General features: G+C 40.9%; 1 protein-coding gene and 1 long non-coding RNA gene across 3 annotated transcripts in view; one reads left to right on the plus strand and one right to left on the minus strand.

The window, feature by feature from the left end:
• LOC132000015 (uncharacterized) overlaps positions 1-18,466 on the minus strand; it is a 129,374-nt gene extending 110,908 nt beyond the window's left edge. For both annotated transcript variants that reach the window (XR_009399153.1, XR_009399154.1), the window contains exon 1: positions 18,148-18,466. This is a non-coding gene — a long non-coding RNA (uncharacterized LOC132000015). The remainder of the gene's footprint in view (positions 1-18,147) is intronic.
• Positions 1-21,016, plus strand: part of RHOJ (ras homolog family member J) — a 79,134-nt gene that overhangs the window by 24,567 nt on the left and 33,551 nt on the right. The window lies entirely within an intron of this gene.

Raw genomic sequence — 21,016 nt, forward strand, 5'->3', positions numbered from 1 at the left:
CACAGAACTGTACACTTTGAATGGATAAATTATGTGGTATGTGAATTATATCTCGATATTAAAAGCTGTAAAAATAATCAGGACTGGAAAGAAAAGTGAAGATCTCTTTGCTTATAAAAGTTTAACAGAAACTGGATAATAGCTAAAGACTAAAATAACATGAGACATTTTCATTTCTAACTCTTATAAAAATTTATCAAAGTCCTCAGTTACTAAATGCACATGCAGAGTCCTGTCTAATAACTACAGTAACAACTGACTACTAGGCCAAAATACTCTTCAGTCTGTCCTCATCTCTGTTCCTCCTGTCACTGACTTATTCATTGTCTTTTCCGGGGATTATTATAAGAGCTTCTTAATCAGCGCTTTCTTTCCTCCTTCAGTTCATTCTCTGCCGTCATCAGAAAGGTTTAAAAAAGAAAATCCAAGTACATCAATTTTCTACTCAAGATTCTTCGCTGGCCTCCAACCATTTCTAGAATAGAGTTGTCTATTCTTCATTGTCTGTGCTCCGACCACTTTTCAACCACAACCCCTACCACCACTCTATGGGAACCTTGACATTAGACCAACGGAACTACGCATGTTTCCCAAACTCTTCCTCCCATGTTTGTACAAGCCACCTGGTATGTTCAACCATCCTTGTCTTCTCGAAAACTCCTGTACAGCCTTTAAGACACAGCTTAAACTCTACCTCCTCCTTATAATCTTTTATTTCTTCAGTTCTAGGAATCACTAGATGATTCCTACTCTATAATTCCTTCATTCATTCATCCATTTATTTTTTAAAAATATATTTTTTGAGTTTCTGCTGTGGGTCAAGCACATAGCACCTTGTATGTCCCTTTATTATACCAAGTCTTGTACAGCTGTAACTTAGTACATTTCTGCCTCCTCCCCATAGACTGGGATCCCTCAAGGAGAGGAATCACGTTCTTTTGTTCATCTCTCATTCCTGCCTCAAGTATACTACCTGGTACATTGTAAGTGCTAAATAATTCCATCAGTAAATGAAAAAAGGAAACTAAAGAGGTTATTTGAACGTTGCCAACATTACTTACGAACCCCCCTTTCACGTCAATATAAAATACCTGATTCCAAAGAGATAGACTTTATTTGTATTAGTAACAGTAATGCTGTCTTCTGGCTGTTCAGATCTAAACAATATAGATATGCAGTGCGTATACACACTTATATATACTTCCATATGTGAAGAGACTAAATAAACTATAAAAAGAAGATGGTTTTCTCACATTTCACTTCCCGCATGTATCTTTTCTTAAAAACATATATAAACTTGTACATGTGGAAGGAAATGTGAAGTCTCCTGTGCCCACAGTTCCCAAGCCACACTGTTACACCATCAACTTCGTTTTCTCTAACGGCAATTTCTCCTGTGAGCTGCAAACCGCCATTCTCCACCATTTGCTAAACATATCCACTGAAGAATGCTGGCCCGCTAAAGAGATCATTTCCCTCTCTTTTGACTTTAGAATATTTAAAAACCAGTAAACTTAGAAACATTGTGATCCCAAAATACTATTTTGTTTCCTGCCAAATTTACTCTGTCTAATCTAAATCTCCCAAGGCTTCTATACTAATATAAGAGCTTTTTAGTAACTCTTATTTACCAATACATTAAACTAAGTTCTTGGACTGCTGTTTTTGTGATTCTAAATGATCAGAAGGAATATCAAAACTATTAGAAGTTTCTTTTTTTTAATATTTTATTTATTTATTTGACAGACAGAGATCACAAGTAGGCAGAGAGGCGGCAGAGAGAGAGGAGGAAGCAGGCTCCCCGCTGAGCAGAGACCCCGATGCAGGGCTCAATCCCAGAACCCTGGGATCATGACCTGAGCCGAAGGCAGAGGCTTTAACCCACTAAGCCACCCAGGCGCCCCAAAACTATTAGTAGTTTCAAATATGATACATTCCATAGGCAAACTGGTCTGGAGTCTTCAAAAGAAAGAAAAGAAAGAAAGAAAGAAAGAGAGAGAGAGAGAAAAAGAAAGAAAGAAAGAAAGAAAGAAAGAAAGAAAGAAAGAAAGAAAAGCAATGTAGGGAGGAAAAAAGGAGAGACTGTTCTTGATTAAACTGTGTTTAACCTGATTGGAACCTGACTTCAAAAAATTTTTTTAAAAAGCTACTGAAGATATGTTGTGGGCAATGAAGGACATTTTAATATGCAATAATTTATATTAATTATGAAATTAATGTTAATTTTCTTACATACAATAACAGAATTGTGGTTTGGGAAGAGATGTCCTTATTTTTGCTAAATTGCTTATGAGTCAAATGTCACCCATACGTCTGCAATTCAGGGGGTTCAGGGAGAAAACCTGTATGCATCATAAACATGGAGATAGCATACACAGTAAAACATTCACATTATTGAATCTAGGCTGGAGGGGGAGTGTGTTCTTATCATTCTTTCAACTTCTCTGTATGTTTCCAATTTTTCAAAACAAAAAATCAGGATAAAATCCACTTTGAAGAAAGTTGTTTTTGTTTTTTTTTTTTAATCGTAGTTGTGCCCTGCGCTGCCAATACATTTTTTCAAATTGAGATAGTAAGTTCAGTTAAACATAAGTCGGGGGTGCCTGGGTGGCTGAGTCATTAGGAGTCTGCCTTCGGCTCAGATCATGATCCCAGAGTCCTGGGATTAAGCCCTGCATTGAGCCCCAAATCGAGCCCCACATTGGGCTCCCTGCTTGGTGGGAAGCCTGCTTCTCCCTCTTTGACTCCCCATGTTTGTGTTCCCTATCTCACTGTGTCTCTGTCAAATAAAATCTTTTTTAAAATATAAAAAATAAATATAAATTTGCTATTGGAACTGATACAGAGATGGCAGCACCTGTTTCTGATTAACTCTGGAATTGTATTTAAATCAGAAGATTCAATTAATTAATCCTACTCTAGAACTTTCCAAACCTGGAATTAGCTTTATTTTCTCCCAGAGAGGAAATGTCAAAATGCAAATTCATTACTTTTTTTAACAAATAATTTTTTTGCTTGGATGGATATTTCCCAGGGGAAAAAAAGTCATGTGGGACACATGGAAGAAATTCTCCTTTATAAATAAATTTCATTATTTCAATGTTCTGAAGCTAAATGCAGTTCTCACAAAGACTTTAAGTTGTTTCTGCATTTTTCTACATATATCACGTCTCCCCTTCTACACCCAATCTCCCTACCCTGGCTCCAGAAAGTCTCTTAAATGACTAGCAAGTTCCAAGAAAGGCTGAAGGATCTAGGAGAGTCTACAGGGGTCGTGAATCACTTGGCATGGTCCCTTTGATTTGAACAAAGTCTTGTCAACAAAATCTGCTATGTGAACCACGATGGTAAATGCTCCAACTAAATGCCTTTTGGGATATTCTTTCCAATGTCTGTATGTGGCATGGAATGTTCTCTCGGGGCCAAGAAGCATTGAAGGCCCCAGAATTCTCACTTTTTACAAAGAACTGAAACACACACACACTATGGGAAACGTTATGTCAACTGATCCTGAGCTGACAAAAAAAAAGGATACTTTATGAGATATAGTTTGCCTATAGAAATAAGAGAAAAGAGCAAGAGAAAAAAAATCAGTTTCTCAAATGTTAAAAAAGAGCTTGATGCTAGCAGGAAAAAAAATGACATAGCCTAGAAAGCATGATTTGACAAAACATTAACCAGCTCAATTTATCCCATGAGAAAAAACTTGCAAACATAAAAAGATAATTGTCTTTCATTTCCAAGTGCACTACACAGTACTTGAAACAGTATGAATACTTCAGTACCACTCCCTGGTATTCAATATCAGTCAGATCAATACCAATCCCTGGAAAATTTAATTTTAAATATTAAAATACTTCTGCTCTTGACAGTCAGTATGATTTCTGAAATCCTCCTGGTCTCCCTTAAGCCAACAGCAGGACAGTGGTGTGGGACACAGCAATCTATTAGCTATTAGTCAAAAACTCCAATAACACTCATTAGGTTTCCGTTTAGTCATGGCTTCAAAGGGTAATTTCTTGTTCCGTTTTCCAAATAGTATCTAAATATAGAGAAAAAAAGAACTAGAATTGAGAAATGCTGTTGAAAATTTAGGTACTCATTTTTTAAGTCCGATTTTATTATGAAATTCGACTGTATCTGAAGGTGAGGCTGAATTAATTGATGTGTATCATCGAACCATCTCCATCACACCTGGTCTTGTTAGCTCAGCACAGTGAGATCAAGGGATCTCTCATGTGCTTCTCATTCTTTAGCAAGTACAACTTAGGTTGTCAGAGGCATTCTCCTTGCCATGTAAGCCTGGCTTTACCCTGCTGCCAAGCACTGCCAAGATTCAGACCACATTCAACACACTTTAGAGTTCGTATAATGGGTTCTCCTCTTGGCCTTGGTTTCCACCAGCAGATCATGGCCTAACTTAGCAAATCTTTCATGGAAAAATTTTTTTCTTGGTAACTCCTAAGTGAGAGATGGGGAATGGGGGATGGAGATGGGTGGATACAGAATTCAGGTCTATTCAGAAAGCTGAAGTCAGACTCATCTTAGAGGCATGAAAGATAGCTCCTATACTTGGCTTGCTTGTGTCTTTGTTTCACTCAGGTCAGACTAGGCCATGTTTAGAGTTGTAAAATTAATTAAATTAGTTAAAGCAGGGCGCCTGGGTAGCTCAGTGGGTTAAAGCCTCTGCATTCGGCTCAGGTGATCCCAGGGTCCTGGGATCGGGATCGAGCCCTGCATCGGGCTCCCTGCTTGGCTGGGAGCCTGCTTGCCTTCCTCGCTCTCTCTGTCTGCCTCTCTGCCTACTTGTGATCTGTCTAATAAATAAATAAAATCTTCAAAAAAAAAATTAGTTAAAGCAACAGATGTCATCACCATGGTGGTTAAAGTTAGCTTTCCAAAAATCAGGGTCGGAGAAAGTCTCAAGCTGTGTACATATAGTCATGCTTAGGACAATAACACAGTCAGCATGGAATTGATGGTACACCATTCACGCTTCAGGAACCAGGAGGAGAACTTTTTTATTTATCAGTACATCTTCATGGTGATCCTGGGAGGCAACTGTGATTTCTCCATTTCTGGAGATGAGAACAATGCAAGACAATTAAGAAATGTGCCCAGTTGTATCATCTATGAGCCAGTAAGCAGAGCTGACATCCCATACCCACGCTCATAATGGTAAAACCACACTGCCTTATCATACCCTAGGCTAGGTACTGGGTGAACGAGGGCCCAAACCCATACAGTGACCTTTCTACCTCATTAAATACTGCTAAACATAGCTTATTTGAATGAACAACAAATCATTTTAAAGTGGAAATTGAAATGAGAGCTCATCCAACAAATTTGACCCTTATTACCGGAGAGACTTCAGGTGGGCCTCATAGACCCATTGTGGTCCTGGGTCATTCTAGAACATTAGAAGTCAGCAGTTCAAATATTTTTACTGATATCTTTGGGAAATTAAAATGGCCTCAAGTTGTTTCTGAAAGTTGCTTTGACCAGAATCACCCATTTAGTTGTCAGACCCTGACATGACTGACCAACTGCCCCTGTCAGGAGTTTCTTCTGCATTTTCAGGGGTTAAGAGAGTCGTGTCAGGATGCATGGGCTGTAATTCTGTGATGGTCACAGCTATCAACCTGCAGGACAAAATTACATGAAAGCCGATTTCTCTCAAGATGAGCAGAGGAAGAGAAACAGAAGGTTCTTCACCAATCCATGTGTTACATTTTCTGGACTTAAGGGCAGTGGAAAGGGTCATCCTGCAAGTCAACTCCAGGCTAAAAGACCAGAGATGAAATTCTGAAAAACTGAAATAGAAACCTTTGTGGCTCTCTGAATCCCACTACTTCCAGCCCTCAGGGGCAATGGCCCTCACCTGCGCTGCCTTTATAAATTGTCATGGCCTTTTACATTTTATTCTATACATTAAATACTCTGTGAATATGGTGGAGTGATAAGTTGAATAATTTATATTATTGAAAATAAGGCTCATGACAAAACCCTAAAGGAGTTGGATTTGGTTCATAGAAAGAAGCGAAGGCTGGGAGGTGACTCATGATCACACAAGAACATAAAGAGTCTTAATAAGAGAATATACTTTCTTTCTGGAATAGTCTAAGTTTCCTTGTGTTTAAAAGATAGAGAGTAAAGATCCCATTCTTTTCTAATGTATTTATTTATTACTGTCATCAAAACCATTAAGTACTTTTTGGCATGAAATATTACTCTATTAGTTGTTACATGGAGCAGTTTGGACAGAAATCTTCCCCATTCCTTTAGGAATTATAGCTTAATTCCTGCAAACCCTGTTACAGCAACAATATAAAATACTTGCAGGTTGATTGATCTCAGAGGGAAAAAAAAGATATGGCTAAAGATGTGGAGAGTTTTAGGCAGCAGAAGAGAAATAGTGAGTAAATAGAAAGATACTGGAATATTTACATTGAATACATGACAAAAACAGTAAGGGAGGGAGGGAGATGATGGATGCCCAGCTCAAAATGTCAAGAAAAACAACCAAGCCCACCAACTACAGGAGCACCTTATAATCTTGTTATTAAGTCTCACAGTGGATACTACATAAATACCTACTGACTTTACAGAGTAAGTAAGAACATAATGAAATCAAGTTATATCAGGGTTTTCATGAAATTCGATTTTTGAAAGAAAATTATCCAACTTACTTGATGTAAGTAAAATATTTAAGGGGTGCCTGGATGGCTCAGCTGGAAGGGCATGTGACTCTTGATTTCCCAGCTCTAAGCTCGAGCCCAAGTTGGGGGCAGAGTTTACTTAAAAACAGACAAGCAAAGCAAAACAAAACAAAACAAAACAAAACCCACAGATCATCGAAGACATTTAAAACAGGATTCCAATGTATTTGCTTTCCCATCTGTGAAAGCTTTTGATTTCAAATTCAACACATGGCAGGTCTTCCGTCAATATTTCATTTGCTTTCTTCCCAGAGCAGTCATGAGAAGTAATGATTAATATAAATTCCAGATATCAGAGACTGCACAGCAAAGTTCCTTTGCAGTTATTATCCGTTCCCTAGAGTGGCTCGTAAATGCTACCCAGGGGACAGCTCTTGGATCTTGGAAGGCCGCACCATACGCGCATTCATTCCCTAGTCATTGGAGGTCTGCATTTTTTTAAAAAGTGTTCATTTTAAACAGCAAGTCAAAAATGCAACGCCATCCTAATAGTATTGATCATCCATCCTCCAAGCTCTCCGGGAAAACAGGGACTAAAAGCATGTTTGTATCCCCCCAAGTCTTTCATACAGCCATAATCACTAGCGAGAAAGAGGAAGAGAGGAAGAGATTTCTAGCCCCATCACCAACTTGTAGGCTTTATTTTTATATTTTAAACAAACACTTATTACCCTTGTCTCTGGGCACACATTCAGAGGAATGACTTGCCCGTAGCTTTTGGTGACTTCAAGGGAAGGTTTAGGATTTATTGACGTAAAGAAAAGCAAGTACAAGCAAAAGACACTCACGTTAACTACCTTTATGTGTTTTCTGCAGCTTTGCAGATGACAAGGACATCAATATCCAGTTAACTTTGCAGAGCAGTTCGTTACGCTGTTAAGAACTTAAGAGGACAAAGTGCAGGCTGGGCACCCAGGGCCCGCTGCGAAGTCAGCCTGGGGCCTGTGCGGTGTCTGCAGAAGCACAGCCCCTTCCAGTGCTGGTTGATTCAGTAGCTAAATGTCAAGCTAACTTATATTCAGGCCTGGAGATTCCTCATTAGGAAGATAAATGAATACACCATGTAAGGATTCCACCTTGAAGACCACATTACCATCAAGTGCATCCAAGGGTCCTGGTGGAATCACTAGTGCCTCTCAAAGGTTTCTACCAAACGTACTCTTTGGGTGGAAATGACTGCAAAGTAAACCCTTTGGTGGTAAGCCCAAAGGAAGGGGAGCAACTTGGAAATAGTGGAAGCAGGAGGAAGGGAGCGATGGGGGCAGGGGTGTACCCAGCAGTGACGGGTAGACAATTTCTTTGGAGTTCTATGATTTGTTTTTAATATCCTTACGAATTTGGCATTCTGTCCCATTATATCTTTCTTTTTTCTAGCGTGAGAATGAGTGTTGTCATTCGGCTGTTTTACTGGGAGCTGATGTTACAGGGAGGAGCACCCCTTTTCTCTCTCTGCTCTGTTACTCAAACTCACCTTCAGAAGCTGGGTGCTGATGAAAAGGCAAACATTAGCAATCACCATAAGTTTCTTTGCCATAATTCTCCTTAAATAAGCCATTCTCCACTGTCATTTTGAGAGAAAAATCCATAAGCTCTTATCCAAACCAAATGCAACTGTCAACAGACCTATACAAGCAGTTATGTTTTATAGTTATACAAGAGAGGTAACTCAGAGATTTAAAATTAAATGGCCACAATTGTTTGCTGCATGCAGTATTTTTATAGAAATAAAACCTCTGGTAGGGGCGCCTGGGTGGCTTGGTCATTAAGCAACTGCCTTCGGCTCAGGTCATGATCTCATGGTCCTGGGATCGAGCCCCATGTTGGGCTCTCTGCTCAGCAGGGAGCCTGCTTCCCCCTCTCTCTCTGCCTGCTGCTCCCCCTCCTTGTGTGCAGTCTCCCCCTCTCTCTCTGACAAATAAATAAAACCTTTAAAAAAAATCTCTGGCAAATAATTCAAACTCATTTGAAACTCACTCATCTCTTACTGAGTTTTACAGCTCAAATCAATAGAGGGCATGTGCTGTGTCATCCATATCATCAAATATAAGGAACCTGCCAGATTCTGGGGGGCACTGGAAAGAATATTGTGAGCACAGTAGTATTCAAAATGACAAGGTGGAGAACTACAGTATTTGCAACTTCTCATTATTGTTTTAATTTATACCAAAAACTAACTGAAGAAAAAAACCCCAGCAGAAAAAAAATGATAAAATATGCCTTCAGATCCTCCCCACTTCCAATGTGAATAAGCCCTTCTCAAAGCCACAGAGAGAAAAATACTTCTCCCCCTGTTTGTCTCTCGGTAACCCAGATGGCATCACTAACTGGTGTCTTGAAATGATCCACCCATGGCACCAAAACTAGCTCCTTTCGTGCTCCTGCTCTTTGGAGTAACATGCTTGCATAAAACTTGCCATTTCTAATGCACCAACAAAGGTTTTGATGCAACGCCCCATACAGTGACCTACCCACCATATTCTGCCTAAATAATGACCAGAATAGCCTGAAAAATATTGCCATAAAATAACTCCTCAACCATTAAGGAAGGCTTCCCTCTTGACTCCTTCAGACGGGGTATGGGAAACACATCAATAACAGTGACTACTTTGGAATAGTGGTTTTCTTTTGAATTAGGCTGTCAGAGTCCTAGACTCTTCCAAGACGAATGGAGGTCATTGACATAGTTGCACAACAGGCCCATCTCTGATACATCGCTAAAAGGGTGGCACCATGACTAGCATATTTTACAGATAAAGTCCTACAACTAATACAGATTGATCAACACACCTATTCCTACCCACAACGTGTACCACAATCATTTCTGAAACAGATGGTTTTATTTACTTCTCATCTTCAGTCTCCTCATCTCAAAGATGAGAATGATAGAGCTCTGACTTCACAGGCTCCCAGAATATGTGAGAGACAAGGTGCTCAGAAAAAGTGCTTGACAGTTCACACATTGCAAGAAGAAAAGAAATGTTAGCTTTCTGTTTGTAACGCTAGGAGGGACGTTATCAAAGTGAGGAAATGTCTGTTCGAAAATGCTTTGGAAATTGATAACGGTCACCATTCTGAACACCTATCATATCCCAAGCATTTTATTAGTGAGATGTCTACACATTATCTCTAATCCTTACTGCAACTCCTTAAAGGTTGAGATCCCAGTTTAAAAAACAAGAAAACTGAGACTCAAATCCATTAATTTTCCCAAGGTCATCAAACTACATAAAAATTAATTTTCAACAAATAAGGGAGTTTTCAAGTAAGCAAAGCTTTAAACTGGTCTCTGAGTCCACTCACATAGGGGTATTCACAAAAGCAGCACGGCTACTGAAAACAGCATGAGCTTAGTCAGCCAGACATGAATTTAAATACAAATCCAGGGTTTTCTGACCCTGTCTGCACATCAGTGTCCTGAACTATAAGATGGATCATATGTACATTGTGAGTTGTCCCATGACCCCCCACACTGGCTGCACAAATGGCGGGACCAAATTTGTGTTCTACTTCTCACAAGTCTGTGTGCAGCTTAGACTACTATTTTGTATAGTAACATTTTCTTTGTCATCACTTAATTTTTCTTGCATTAATTTTTCTTCACTCTGATTTCCTCACTTTACAAAAATCTTACATCTGTTTTAGTAACCCCTTTTAAACAGTTTCTGGAAAAGCATAATATTGAAAACATAAAGAACAAAGTAAATAATTTATCAATTATTGATAATCAATCCAGTAATGTCAAGTCACTGAATAACTAAAAAACCAAAAATGTGCTCAATCGCATCTATGGAAATGTTACATCCAAGGTGTTTCTATCTAGTGCTAAAGGACTCTGGGTGCATTAAGGTAGTAAAGCAGATCTTTCCGTGGTATTCCTCAGCATCACTTTGTCTTACCTATGAGTCATCATGGTGTAAACTCAATAATGGGAATAAGTACAAGATTGTTTTGCTTCATTGAGAAGAAAGGCAGAAGATTCAATTGGCTGCATTAATACACAGGATATATTTAGAAAATATATATATTTCTTAAGATGTCCAAATCTGACCTGGGCATAGGCCAGTGGATAAATCTGGGACTGTGATCTCTTTTTCGTCAAATGCTTAGAAGCTGAAGGGTCTGGTAAAGTTCTAAAATCCATAACCACCAATGGCCAGCAGGGATGTCCCAGAAGATACCCACAGCCACACACAGTAGTGCAGACCATCTGAGACATCAAAAAGGAGTGGTTAGAGTCCAGGCTTTGAATTCAAACAGGCTTGGATCCTAACCCTTATTTTGACCCTTATTACCCATGCAGCTGGTGTTACTATTAGATGATTAATGACCTCTTCCTAACCCTGGAGGGGGTTCCAGAGTTAGTGCAAGGTCTCCTACCGTTTCAAAGACCCAGCTTAGGAGTGTCTCACCCTTCCCTCCCCCAACTTCAGGTCTCCCCTGGCAACAACCAAGGCAACTAGGCTCACCCCAAGCCTGTTTCCCGTTACCTTCTCCAGCACTCACTCCCTGCTCCTTCTCCTCATGTCCTTGCTTCCTTCCATTCATCTCAACCCCCACCTTTCACCTTAGGCTTCAAAATCTTTCTCTTTCAGGCACTCCTCCCTCATTTCATGTGTAAGCTAAAATGATGACATACAATAAAAAACTCAAGAGTCTGAGTTTAAGAAAATAATAAGCCAGTGACATCAAGAGCCTGGTAAGTTTCCAGTAGCTTTCTTCAGACTCTCTACCAAAACCACAGAGTGGGTAAAGCCTGGGCTTAGAAATTAGACAAGCGTCCTGACTTATTACTAGTGTGTTCTTGGGGAAAATCATATAATCTGAGACTTTCTTTCCCTTGACTCTTAAAATGAGAAATTAAATGAGATGATTCCCATAAAGCACTTAGCATAGTGTCCCATGGCAAGTATGCAGTGACTGTCAGCTATTATTAATCCCATTAGTTCCCTCCTCCTGTTTCTTGCACCTGGCTTTCCTTTGACCACTAAGGTTCAAGATACAGTTCTAAAAAATTTTTGTTGTTGTTGTTTAACAGTGTGTAGAGTGAGAATACTTTCTACTACTCTTTTCATATAAATTCATAAGAAGTCAGCTGTAGTGTGTGCTATTGTGGGCTAGCCTAGAAACCTAAACATTGAGGGGGTGGGGAGACTATATTCCAAGCTGCAAATTCAGCTGGACAAACTTCAGATCACAATCTGTTTATTGGCTTCTAAGAGATTTTAGAGTCAGCCCTTAGTGGAAATAGGCTCATTAATTCCCTTTAACTATTCCCTGTGTTCCTACCCAGCTCCACGTCATAGGTCTGGAGACAGAACTGGAAGGGAATGGAGAACAAGGCTGGGATCAGAAAGAAGTAGAGCCAATCAGGGAGGCTCCCAAGGGACTGATGGGTTTGGGCCCTTATTGTTAGATGAAGTGAGGAACGGAGTAGAGAGATTGAAGAGTCATTCATGTACACTCTGGTAGAATAGTACATTGAGGTTTTCTCAGTGTAGACACTCAGGGCTGTAGTGGCTCCTTAGACCCCAACAAGTCTATCCAGCAGGAGACTTGTAAGGGGACATCCTAGAGCCGGCACCTAGTTCTACAGAGATGTCCCAGGTGGTGAGAACCTGCTCACCAAGTGTGCCTGGATTCCCAAAGCATGAGATCTAAGATTAAAACCTTCACAGACCCTACCTTCCGTTTATCATTGTATCTACTTCACCCTTTTCCATAGGCCCAGAATCTAGATTTCTCTAGTGATTAGGGAAAAAAATAGAGAAAAAAAATCAAGAAGGGAAGAAATGATGAAAATTTTCATTGCATAATGTCCTGGAAGACACTAGTAAAGCTTCTATTGGCAAATGCAAAACTACCTTTTTTTTCTCATTTATAAAAGTGTATTGTCTCTCATACTTGAATATGTCCTTGGGTAAAAAGTCATCACTGGTTTGATCACTGGTCATCATGGAGATCTTTTTCCTTTTGCCTTCTTCTTACCTATATGTCATAGTGAAATGGGATAGATTCCTTGTATAAAGTATCCTTATAACTCCAATAAGGTAACAAATTATATGATGTGGATCACTGACTAGGTATATTTATCTTTTGATTAGTGTATTGAAACAGGTGAATAATACATTTTCTTTCATGATATGGTGGCTCTATAAATTCATTTATGGACACAATTTTGATGAAGGGAACCATGTGTAAAGCTAAGGAAATAATAAAATACTTCAGCTTGGGAACTTACTGACTTACACGCATTAAAACTCAGTCAGATTCCTCTTGATACTAGTGTTATGGAAAAAGGATTTGCTCCCATCCACCTCATGGCCAGATTATTATGTATTACTACTCTTTTCCATTTTAGCTCACTTTGTCATTGTAAGGTAATTAGAAGGAAATTCCATACTTTGCTAATTCAAGGAGATTTCAGAGTCAGAAAAATGATGAGATTTGGGGTCTTTGAAAATGACCTTTTATGTAATTTCTTATGAAATTAGATAAATTCCATACTGATTTCACTCCTAATCTTGCTCTCTTTCTTCTGCTTACCATTCATTCATTCAATAGACATTTATTGTCCAGCTGGAGCTGCAGTGAACAAGAGATACAGGGCCTGCAATACTACAAGTTAAGGGAGGAATCCTTGCTTTTTTTTTTTTTTTTTTTTTAGATTTTATTTATTTATTTGAGAGAGCGAGATTGGGAGAGCACTGAGGAAAAATGAAAAGGAGAAGCAAACTCCCCCATGGAGCAGGACCTGAGCCGAAGGCAGAGGATTAACCAACTGAGCCACTCAGGCAGCCTGGTCTTAGCTTTAATTGAAATCTGAATACACGACTCAAACAACATCTTTCAATCCTGCCTTCTCTACACTGATTCCACTGTCAGATTTCTTTTCCGAGTTCCAAATGGCTACCAGTAGCTCCTGGAGCTATCTCCTTACCGACTCCCTTCTAGCCAGAAGGAGTCCTATAGCTCAAGTAAAGGACTTGGAATTTAGTCTTGGGTCCCAATTGGTCTGACTTGGGTCATGTGCTAACTCCCAACCCTTCAACAAAATAGGGATCCAGAATATGTGACAGGCTTACAGTAATCCCAGCTCGCTCTTGCAACCAGTCAAAGCCCTCTGCATAATGCTTCTCAGGGCATTTTTAGGAAATGGAGGAACGTATGAAATTGATGCTGGAAGAAACAAGATACATCCACTCCACTCCCTGTCCCTACAGAGCTAATAGCCTCTGAAGAACTGGCAGGATGATGGGAACTCACAACTCAGTGCATGCATGAATCATTTCTGATACATGAGGGCTAACAAGTGTGAAGCCCTGGAAACTTTCCCCGAGCAACAGAATTCAGGCTGACTTTTCTGTTAAAAACCACCACCAGGAAGCCACCATATGCTCAAAATTGCTGGCCTCTGGCAGTGATTTAGAAGCAAAACCTTTTATGTCCAATTAGCCTACACTTCAATTCATGCAGTGCCCAAGAATTCACCTTTATTTATAAGTTCAAGGCTTCAGACAAATTTGACAAGAACTACTGAAAGTTAAAGTGTTTGCAAGGATGTTAGTTTCCTCTGTTGATCATGATTAAATTTCTACATGTAGAGCTGCTTAGAGAAAACTGCAAGTACTTAGTTCCAAACCTCACATTACTAGACATATCCATTCTCCACCTTGTTTACAACATTATATATATATATATCAGATTTAATTCTCAGCCCACGTGTTACCACTCATCATCTATCTAAATGCTCTAAGTCAGTGGTTCTTAATCTCAGCCACACAGTGTGATCATTTGGGGAGGTTTCAGAGATATCTATTCCTGGGTCCCATCCCCAGGGATCCTGTGAGCTTTGGCCCAGGGCATGGGCAAGGTTGAGGGCCACGGCGGCGCTAAGTACAACCTTGTTGGAGATGAAGTGTATCCTAGGAAACATGTTCATTTGCACAAATAACTAATTTAAATGCTAGAGTCAATCAGTCAAGAAACAGTCGACATTGATCTAGGATTAAATTAAGTTCAGAGAGAAATGTTCTCTTGATCGACAGCCAGCCACTCATCTGTGCATGCTTTTGCCCTTACCACCCCAGACACATCACATCTCTGCTGCCATCACCCGGGCCAAGCCACCGCCATCTTCCTTGGCCACTAGAACAGGCCCCCTATTCTCTCTTGCCTGCCGGCACAAAGCAGCCAGCAGCCGGTGTGAGCTTCTTAAAATATAAATAAGAACATGTCATTTCCTTCCTCAAAAACCTTCAAAGGCTTCCTACTACTCGTGCTACAAAACACACAAGCTCTCCAGGCCATTGTCTGCTCACCCCCTTCATTTACTACACGCTGACCACCTTGACCTTTCATTTCCTGCACATCTTTTCTACCTCAGGGCTTCTGTGTGTGTTGTTCTCTCTCCCTTAAACACACACACACACACACCCCGATCTCTTCCCAGCACACACACACACTCTCCTTGCCTTGCTCACTTTACTCATTGCTGCTATCTCAGCTTAAAGTCACTTCCTCAAAGAGACTGTCCTGGACCCCCAATCTAGAGTGAGTCCCGTGTTTTAAACTCTCTCAGTGCCTGACTTTGTACCTTTCTCGGTGTGGGGTTATTTTTAGGGTATCTGGCTCCCCCTCTAGACCATAAACTCCCTGAAGACGAGGACAGTTCTGCTTTGGTCACCCAGCACCACTTTCTCTGACCCATAGAAGATGCTTAGTACATATGCAATGTAAGTAAAAGAAGTGTGTTTTATTGTGCCGTTTACTTACACGGAGGGATACTGTAAAATATAGATCATGAAGTGTACAGCCATGTTTACTCAACACAGTGTTCAGAATCCTGCCCCTACATCCAATAAGCAGTCCCATTATGAAGCCCCAGAGGAAGTTTTCCCACAGTCTCAGTTCTATGTATACTTATGTTTCTCTTGAGTGACCTGCTGGTGTTGTGCTATCATATTCCGTAAATCATTCAATTTTGATTCTACAATGATTCTATAAATCATTAAACAATTAGGCTGCCCTATTTGCTTTGACCGAAAAGAAGCCCGGGGTCAGATTTGCGAGCCTCCCCCGCCTTAACCCTTGCAAGTCCCGGAGGAGACTCTCGTGATTCTGACCCTAATCAAGTTTCATCTAATCAGTCCTTCCTTCATTTTCCCTCTGCTTCTCTTTTTAAATTATGATGTATTATAAGTCATCTTAAATACTCTCTGGAACTAAGCAAGACATAATTACTAAATTAAATAATGACAAGTTATTCAAGGAAAAGAGAAAGCATACCTATGTGATGAGTTGTTTCAGTGGATTCAATAAATAAGACCTCTTTTCCCTGCTTAAGAAAGAAGAATCCGGGGCGCCTGGGTGGCTCAGTGGGTTAAACCTCTGCATTCGGTTCAGGTCATGCATGGTCTCAGGGTCGTGGGATCAAGGCCCACATCAGGCTCTCTGCTCAGCAGGGAGCCTGCTTCCCGCCTCTCTCTCTGCCGCTCTGCCTGCCTCTCTGACTACTCGTGTCCTCTCTGTCAAATACATAAATAAATAAAATCTTTAAAAAAAAAAAAAAAAAAAAGAAAGAAAGAAGAATCCAACAGGAAAAGACCAGAATGGGCTTAGGCACATAGGTAACAGTGGGCTTCTTAATCCATCACAAAAAAAGAAAAAAAGACATTGGAAAACAAAGACCTCTATATCCAAAGAGAGAGCAGAACTTTTACTTTTCTGGGCAGATGGATCCCAAAGGGGAAGTGGGGAGTTCAAAGCAAGGCATGCTCAGGTGTTGCTCCCACACTTAGCAATCAGATCATTCTGATTCTCTCCACTTTCCCGGGGGTGGTCAGGCCAAGCCTTAACACTTATTAAACCCTTCACCTGAAAACATTAAGTCAAGGGAAAGAATGTCCTCTCTCCCCAAACATCACTGACTTGCAAACATTTATTTGACTAGTAGCTATTTTACAATATAGTTACTGTATTTGTTTTCTATTGCTACCGGAACATATTACAAGCTTATCATCTTATATTTCTTAAGATGTATCTCACTAGGCTACAATCAAGGTGTCCGCAGAGCTGTATTCCTACCTGCTCTGGGGAGAGTCCATTCTCAGCCTTCTCCAGCTTCTTACCCTTTCATACCACTCCAACTTTTGCTCCAGCTCTGACATGTTTGACTCTGATCCCTGCCCACCCCCTTCCCCCCACTTCCCTCCCCCCACCTCCCTCTTTCCCTTATAAGGACATGTGGGACTACACTGAGCCCACCAGGTAATCCAGGAAAATCTCCCCAGCTCAAGATCCTTAATTTAATCACATTAACAAAGTCTCCTTTGCCACATAAGGTAACCTATGAAGTGGATACCTTTGGAAGATCGTTATTCTGCTTTACCATTGTTGCACTAAATCAGGCGTCTGTGGATATGGCAAAGGTATGAATTTGGGATAGGATTAAAACAATATCAAAGAACTGTCTCCCGTATCTGGAACCATCCACTCAAACCAATTCCTTTATTACAACAGTTACATCGAAAGACATGATACAAAAAATACTTTTTGGCCCTGGAAAAGTAGTCAAGGAGTATTTCTAAAGCTGATTTTTAACCCTCACAAAAATATCCCTTCCTCCTAATCTGTAGCCCTCCAGCATGCAGCTGTGAGGAAAGAACTATTTTGTTATTCTGCCCCCCCCCAAGTCTCCCCCCGACCCCCACACCCCACCGCCTAGAACTCTCACCAGTCTCTGTGGTCCTCCAGACCCTCCCACCCCTTCCACTCCCCACTCCTAGGATTTCCTGCCCTCCAGTCACTCCACCAGTCCTATTTCCAGAAAGACAACAGCATCAGAATGGGACATGAGATGGGGTAAGAAGTATTTCCTAAGAAAGGGAATGTGAAGATGAGACCTTTGACAGAGTAACTGGGAAATTCCCACAACTCTATAGGAAGAATCCGACTGGATTTTTAGATAATCCTTCTAGCCCCGCTGCTGGCTCTGGATTTTTTTATGTATAGTTTATTCTCTTGCCTTTCCTTACTCTTAAATAAAAGGTCAAGGCCTCTATAACTCTCAAGGTGAAAACCCTTCAGAATTCAGGGTGATGACATGCAAAGGGACATCCAATAGATACTTGTTATTAATCACGAGTGTCTGGCTGCCATTTGCTTGCAAGTGCCAAATCCTAATTCTCTCATCTGCTAAAAATACACTCACCTGAATACTTCAAAAGCACATAGGCTTTAAATAATATCATAAATCATTTCTTTAGTATTTTCTCTCACTGGATGAGGCCACTGCCCCCTTCTTGTCTATCTCTGCTTTTCTCCAGCCATTTCTATTTTTAGGTGGGGCAGGACTTACTGGTTTGCAAGGCTGACCTCTTCTCACTCTTCCTGGGGGCATATAACAACCAGTCACCAATGACATACTCACAGAGAGCCAGAAGACCTGATCTTCATAGACTTTAGACCAAAGTCGAAAAGAGAAAAGTTCTTGCTGACCGTTAAAGAATCAGCCAATGTGATGATTTTAAAAGACAAAGGAAGTATGAATTTGTCTCAAGAAGTATGGTTAATGCTCATTTATCCCTCACTAATTCTATATTTTCAAAAAAAAAAAAAAAAAACTATCTGGAACATAATTAGATGTGTTCAGTTATTTTTCTCTCTCCTTCTTGGCTGGGCAGTAAAATCAGGAAGCAGAGTCTGAGGAGCCGGCGCTGGCCCCCACAGGGCTCCCAGGCAGCATGGTGGCGAGTGATGGTGGAGCCGCTGAGGTCAAGGGCTTGGGCTTCTCCCCCAAGGCCCTGAAACTGAAGACCTGAAGGGCTGCATTATATCACACAATACCAGATCAGGGGTGCCTCAACTGTCAGTGCTGGGAACTAGCCAAATATGCCATCACTGTCTTATCTTGGAGTGAGCCCAAGCCTTGAGCTCAACAGCTTTCCTTGTTTTCTAGAATTGATCAATTTCAATTCAACAATTATGTCTCCTGGCCTCTACACCAGAAAGTATCACCAGGACCCTCTACTGTGATTTCCTGAGTATAAGGAAAGCAGTCTGCAGACTCTCCTCCTGAAATCCCTATTAGAAATTTATCAGTTTGGTGTGATCATCTGTAAAATGTATGCTCTCTTCGGGGGTTGGGAGGGTGGATTTTAGGCTATCCATTCATTCAACAAATACCCATTTATTAAATACCCATTACTTCCAAGACACTGCTGGATCCTAGAAGTCTGTCTTTGCCTGTAAGGAATTCACAGTCTAGTCAGTTATTAATCATTTGTAGAACCTCAGTATGTGGGGAAAACAGAGGACAACAGATGTTGGTAAGGGAGATGGGGAAAGAAGGACACCAGTTACTGAGCCAGGGAGGGGAAACGGGGTGAGGGGAGCTCATCCAGACAAATCAGACATGTCTGGAGGAGCTCCACCAGCGGTTCTGAAAGCCAGGACTGCATGAGCCCCTACACTGGATAGACAGACGGACAGCAGCAAAAGTAGATACTTCCACAGGTCCAGAAGCACACTTTTTTTTTAAGATTTTATTTATTTATTTGACAGAGAGAGAGCAGGAGGGCACAGCAGAGGGAGTGGCAGAGGGAGAAACAGGTTCCCTGCTGGTCAGAGAGCCCGATGTGGGGCTCAATCCCAGGACTCTGGAGTCATGACCTGAGCCGAAGGCAGACATTTAACAGACTGAGCCATCCAGGTGCCCCTGGAAGCACACTTTCTTTTAAAATAGGTCACAGAACTTCAGAAAGACACTCAGAAATCCCCATATACAAGAAAGCACACTGGTGTTTACTATGCTCCAAGCTGCCAGGGTACAATCTACTGAAATACTGAAATAAATTACTGAGCAAATCAGTTCTTTTCATGGTCTCATTTGCCCAAATCACTTGCCTCCCTCCCCTTACTCATGCTCTTACATTTTGAGGTCAATTTCCTCTCAGTGATGACCCAGGGGAATGACACAACATTTTCCAAGCCTCAAGATTACTTGTTTATAATTTCCTCTTTATACAATCCTCATTTTTGGCACAAGTTCCTTCCAAGCCTCAAATCCCATCAAGAAAACCAACAGCCATTTCCAGAGGCTCACTCTTAGCAGGACCAGTAACGTGCTTATGCCACCAACCCCTTAATTCCTGAAGACCAATGAGGGGGCAGGTGAGAGGGAGCCCTCCAGCTGCTGGACCTGGCTCCTTCTTGCATTTCTTTGGTAGAGTACCCTTTCCCATTCATAAATTCCTGTCAACCACCTGACCCTGTGTCCACATGACTCCCACCAGCACAACCTCATTTTGCTTCTGGACCGATTCCTGACGACTCAAGAGTGCCATCATCTTATCTCTCATTCCCCTTTCAGCCTTGAGCCTTTAACCTTCTGGTCTGGTAGAAACTGCCATCCCAGCTCCCCCTGATGTCCTTGACAATATAGTAGTTTAAACTCCTGAGTATCTATGGATTTCAAGAGAAAGACATGATGTTAGTATCACACCAGAGTTCGACAAGTGACCTCCCTGACCTGTAAAACAAACAGCTGCATTATATATGTATCAGGGATACAAGAAAAGATATTAAGTTATAAATGTTTATTATCTTCCCCTTCCCTCTCTTCCTATCCCCAACCCCACTGCTATGGAAGAAAGAAAATACCTCTGACTACTCAGCTTCCCTCCCCTCCAAAGCCCAATGGAGAGCACCCCACAAGCCTTGGGCTTCCTTGTGTGGGCAGAAAGAAGACTAAAATATGTACGGAAGGAGCACTGGTGAAGAGTGGGGCACAGGGACAAAGCTACAAGGCTGTTGGTAGGCTCTGAAAAATACTGAGAAGATGAATTTAAGAAGCAGTGCTATGGTTTATGATTGAATCCCACTTTGGTGTCTTGATCTTTCACTTACAGTCAGAGTGGTAGACAAGAAAAGCATCAGCAACCAAGAAGAAGACAACCCAGATGACATTTAATCTAATCTGTATAGAACAGTGATAATCATAAAACGATAACCACAACTGAGGAGCACCCAAATATCATTTTTTTTCTGACTTACGTGTTCAAGATAACAAAGTACAGAAAAGAATAAAAAGCATTTTCTGTAAATGTTTTTATAGAGGAAATACAGAATTTTATCTCTTTCTATCAGACATTATATCCTCACTATTTTACCTCACTTCTCACTATTGTTTAAAAGGTTACATTTGGGGGTTGCCCGGGTTGGGCAGTCCTTTGAGGGTCAGACTCTTGGTTTCAGATCAAGTCTGATCTCAGGGTCATGAGATCCAGCCCCACATTGGA

The sequence above is a fragment of the Mustela nigripes genome, chromosome 13 (genome assembly GCF_022355385.1).
Source record: "Mustela nigripes isolate SB6536 chromosome 13, MUSNIG.SB6536, whole genome shotgun sequence".
NCBI classification, from domain to species: domain Eukaryota; kingdom Metazoa; phylum Chordata; class Mammalia; order Carnivora; family Mustelidae; genus Mustela; species Mustela nigripes.